A 5,382-nucleotide genomic window follows, 5' to 3' on the forward strand; every position below is an offset into this window, starting at 1 on the left:
CAAGACCCTACAGTCTCTGACTTCAGGATTACATTGAATTGGGGTGTGCCTGCTTAAGAGGAAGACTTAAACCAAAACATCAGGGAATATTCTGTCCCCCATCTCCCACCACCAGCTAACTAACTAACAATAATTAAGTGGAAAGAACAGTGAATTACAGCTAAGAATAACACAAGATACAGATTATCTTCAAGGAGCAAACATGCGGTAAAACCCTCTGGCAAAGTAGCCTACATCTTGAATAAAAGTTATCACTAAAAGAATATGAAGGCTGGGGTGCAACAAAGGTTAACTATACAACATACTTGAAACTAAGTCAAGCTATGGACTGCATAAACACAATTCGCAGGCCAAAAGGTTTACCACAAGGACAGACAAGCTCATCAAGCATTAAAAAAAAAAAAAAAAAAAAAAAAGACTTTATTATCTTCTTTCATGTACACATCAAGATCCATGTAATGCTGTGTCCTAGTGCATCCTATTAGGTGGTACTTGATTTTAATTGATCCCGTTACTGATGTTTACTTTAATCATTTTGCTTTAAATTTACTTTAATGGAGTTGGCTGCTAGACATTCACTAAAATGTTACTCATTTTCCCTCTGAAATTGAAAGAATTTGAGGGAAAATAAATTGAAACCTTGTATATCATGTTCTTCATCAAACCTTTAATTAACTTATAAGAATATGTGTATGAACTTACCATGTCCAATTTTATTCAGGAAGTAAGAATATTCTAAATTTTGTCTGGGAGAGCCCTTTCAAGTTCCTTCCTTTATCCTTTTGACATGTCAGCATCATTACTTGAGCATCTTCTTGATTTTCCACAAGTTGTACAAAGTTTGTCTTGTACCTTTCCCTACCAAAATCCTGGGATCAACCATTCTCAAAACAAGCCCAGCTGATTTGAGTGGAAAATAGTATCTAGAAGCCAAGATTTAGGACTTGGTGGGCAAAATGGTGGCCTGATATGTGATGCATTTCCTTTGCTTTTTCAAGGTAAGAAAGATGGGCAAAGTGAGCCACTGCTGGGAATGAGCCTAGGACACCATATCTGCATAAGTCACAGCATGCTGAAGGCAAACATTCCTGCAGTGGTAAGGTCTCAAAGGCAGGTATGGGAAAATGGGGGGCAAGGACAAAAGTACTTTTACAGAATCTACCTTTTTGTTCTAAATCCTTTGGTTCTTTTAAATGCCTGCTATTAAAGTGTGTTAAATTTGATTAAACATTGCTGGTGAGGTAGAAAAAATAATAAACTAGAATGTGGGTATATCATGGAAGTTAAGCCACGGATACCATTCTATTACTACCTAACAATGTCTTCCATATACCAGCTATGTAATAATTGTTTTTTGAAAAATAATCATAAGTATGTCATTTTCATTCATTTTTGTCTGCTTTATGGTAAATCTATTTATTTAAAGACTACAGTATGTCTTTACTGCAACTACATTTTTTTACATTAAAAATATATTCTCTTGCCTCCATCTGATTTCTGCTTCTGGAATTCTTATTGTGCATGAATTGAAATTGACATATTTGTTTGCTAGGTCTTAACTTTTTTTCTTTATATTTAGTGTTTAATCTTACTTCTGGCAGAGTTTCCAAAACCTATTTTTCATTTATTGTATTAGCTATCTACTTTATGCAAACTGTTGTTATAGTGCCTCCATCATACTTTAAAATATGGTCATCATATTTTTCAATTTTATTAAAATTTGGCACATCAGAATGTTCTTTTTTCTCTATGCCTGTTTCAGAAACAAATACACACCATTCTCTCAAATCTCACTAAGATTCAAATTAAGCCTTTTTTGCAATTCCTAGTATTTTTATTAATTGACTTGATAATTGTTGATGTTTGATGATTTTTCTCCATGTAAATATTCAATGTAAAAATGTTTATCTAGTATTTGAATTTAAATGAGTTCCACAGATAGTGTGCGAGTTTTTCCTTATGTCTTCCTTGCGCGGTAGAAGAAGGAAGAAACCGTTTAGATCAGTTACAGTTTCATTTTGCCTAGCCAAAGATCCGGAATCCTATGCAGAGAGAGAAGAAAGGAAAGTAAGATATGGTTGTAAAAGAGATAATGTCAGTACTTCTAATCCTCATTTTGGGTTGGTTTTGCATTTGACTGCCATATTTGCAAGTCCTCCCTTTCTCTAACTGGCACAACTAAAGGCACATACAAATACCTCAACTTGACTTGGCATACTGTTTATACTAAGCATATGCTAGAGATGAGTGCCCTGGGTACCCTTCATCATTGGAATCTGGCATCTGATGAATTATTTAGGCTGCTGGGAGGTCATCTAGACATTGCTTTTTCTGTAGCTCCACTGCCATACCAATGTTCTCATCCATCATTTGCCATTTGGGGTTATTGGCCTTGGTAGAGTTCTGCTGGTGGTAACACTTATGGGGAGAGTGGCTGTTGGAAGAGTTTGCTGAAGATGAAAGGGATACCCTTATTTCCTAAGCACACTTTTCCTTTGCATGAAGTAAATTGTGGATTGGCCGTCCCCTCTCTCAATTCAATCTTTCCACAAAACAAATTACAAATGCCTTTAAGTTTCTGACAGCTGGAAATCCTAGTTTCCAACACTGGTACAGATTTTACTACAAAATATTATAAGTCTTCCCTTTCTTTCTTAATGCTGAACTTTATTGAAAGTGAGATAATAAAAAATTTAAACTATGTCAGGATAACATACCTCACTGTATTGGAAACCACACAAAAATATAATAATATATACCCAATGGCTCAAGGCAACTGAACACTGTTCTAAATTGCTGATGGGAATTCACAGAGAAATAAATTCTATGGAGGATAATTTGAACAGATATTCCACTTTTCAAATCACTTCCAAATATGCACTAGGAAAAATATAAAATATGTATGCCTGTTTATTCATGAAAGCTTACTTGGAATAGTAAAAAATTTCAAAGAAAGTGAAAGTCCAATTGTAGGGAATTGTTTGAAGAAAGTGACATAGCCACTTAATGAGATACTATGCAACTAGTAAAAGGAATGAAAACATCTCTATATACTTATGTAGAATTTTATATGTATCTTACAATATAACTTTGCCCTGAAAATTTATAGGTCCTTAATATATACAAAAATAAAATTAGAAGAGAAAATTCAATTCCTAAAAATTAAGAACAAATGGAAACAAATGATTTTATTTATTTTTACAAGAAAGTAATTTCATTTTGTTTTATTTTCAATAGTGATTTAGTGATTCAATTTTTCTTTTGCTGCTCTTTTTAAAGGTGATTTTATTTATTTATTTATTATTATTATATTTTAAGTTATAGGGTATATGTGCACAACATGCAGGTTTGTTACATAGGTATACATGAGCCATGTTGGTGTGCTGCACTCATTAACTCGTCATTTACATTAGGTATATCTCCTAAGGTTATCCCTTCCCCCTCCCTCCATCCCACGACAGACCCCGGTGTGTGATGTTCCCCATCCAATGTCCAGGTGTTCTCATTTGTTCTCAATGTTCAATTCCCACCTATGAGTGAGAACATGTGGTGTTTGGTTTTCTGTCCTTGCTATAGTTTGCTCAGAATGATGGTTTCCAGCTTCATCCATGTTCCTACAAAGGACATGAACTCATCCTTTTTTATGGCTGCATAGTATTCCATGGTGTATATGTGTCACATTTTCTTAATCCAGTCTATCATTGATGGACATTTGGGTTGGTTCCAAGTCTTTGCTATTGTGAATAGTGCCGCAATAAATATAAGTGTGCATGTGTCTTTATAGCAGCATGATTTATAATCCTTTGGGTATATCCCCAGTAATGGGACAGCTGGGTCAAACGGTATTTCTAGTTCTAGATCCTTGAGGAATCGCCACACTGTCTTCCACAATGGTTGAGCTAGTTTACAGTCCCACCAACAGTGTAAAAGTGTTCCTATTTCTCTACATCCTCTCCAGCATCTGTTGCTTCCTGACTTTTTAATGATCACCATTCTAACTGGTGTGTGATGATAATGAGCATTTTTTTGTGTGTCTGTTGGCTGCATAAATGTCTTCTTTTGAGAAGTGTCTGTTCATATCCTTCGCCCACTTTTTGATGGGGTTGATTGATTTTTTCTCATGAATTTGTTTAAGTTCTTTGTAGGTTCTGGATATTAGCCTTTTGTCAGATAGGTAGAGTGTAAAAATTTTCTCCCACTCTGTAGGTTGCTTGTTCACTGTGATGGTAGTTTCTTTTGCTGTGCAGAAGCTCTTTAGTTTAATTAGATCTCATTTGTCAATTTTGACTTTTGCTGCTGTTGCCTTTGGTGTTTCAGTCATGAAGTACTTGCCCATGCCTATGTCCTGAATGGTATTGCCTAGGTTTTCTTCTAGGGTTTTTATGGTTTTAGGTCTAACATTTAAATCTTTAATCCACCTTGAATTAATTTCTGTATAAGGTGTAAGGGAGGGATCCAGTTTCAGCTTTCTACATATGACTAGCCAGTTTTTCCAGCATCATTTATTAAATAGGGAATCCTTTTCCCATTTCTTGTTTTTGTCAGGTTTGTCAAAGATCAGATGGTTGTAGATGTGAGGTATTATTTCTGAGGGCTCTGTTCTGTTCCATTGGTCTGTATCTCTGTTTTGATACCAGTACCATGCTGTTTTGGTTACTGTAGCCTTGTAGCATAGTTTGAAGTCAGGTAGTATGATGCCTCCAATTTTGTTCTTTTTGCTTAGGATTGTCTTGGCAATGCGGGCTCTTTTTTGGTTCCATATGAACTTTGAAGTAGTCTTTTCCAATTCTGTGATGAAAGTCATTGGTAGCTTGATGGGTATGTCATTGAATCTATAAATTACCTTGGACAGTATGGCCATTTTCACAATATTGATTCTTCCTATCCAAGAGCATGGAATGTTCTTCCATTTGTTTGTGTCCTCTTTTATTTCGCTGAGCAGTGGTTCGCAGTTCTCCTGGAAGAGGTCCTTCACATCTCTTTAAGTTGGATTCCCAAGTATGTTATTCTCTTTGAAGCAATTGTGAATGGGAGTTTACTCATGATTAGGCTCTCTGTTTGTCTATTATTGTTGTATAGGAATGCTTGTGATTTTTGCACATTAATTTTGTATCCTGAGACTTTGCTGAAGCTGCTTATGAGCTTGAGGAGATTAATATTGTTATGTGTGAATGATCCTGTCATTATGATGTTAGCTGGTTATTTTGCTCATTAGTCAATCCAGTTTCTTCTTAGCATCGATGGTCTTTACAATTTGGCATGTTTTTGCAGTGGCTGGTACCAGTTGTTCCTTTCCATGTTTAGTGCTTCCTTCAGGAGCTCTTGTAGGGTAGGCCTGGTGGTGACAAAATGTCCCAATATTTGCTTGTCTGTAAAGGATTT

At 35.6% G+C, this 5,382-nt stretch overlaps 1 protein-coding gene across 2 annotated transcripts in view; it reads right to left on the minus strand.

Moving 5' to 3' along the window:
• Positions 1-1,811: 1,811 nt before the first annotated feature.
• Positions 1,812-5,382, minus strand: part of PLSCR2 (phospholipid scramblase 2) — a 47,707-nt gene continuing 44,136 nt past the window's right edge. For both annotated transcript variants that reach the window (XM_011995147.1, XM_011995144.1), the window contains one exon: positions 1,812-2,042. The gene's annotated coding sequence lies outside the window, so the exon portion shown is untranslated. The remainder of the gene's footprint in view (positions 2,043-5,382) is intronic.

Source organism: Mandrillus leucophaeus, unplaced genomic scaffold (genome assembly GCF_000951045.1).
Source record: "Mandrillus leucophaeus isolate KB7577 unplaced genomic scaffold, Mleu.le_1.0 Scaffold1121, whole genome shotgun sequence".
In the NCBI taxonomy this organism is placed as follows: Eukaryota; Metazoa; Chordata; class Mammalia; order Primates; family Cercopithecidae; genus Mandrillus; species Mandrillus leucophaeus.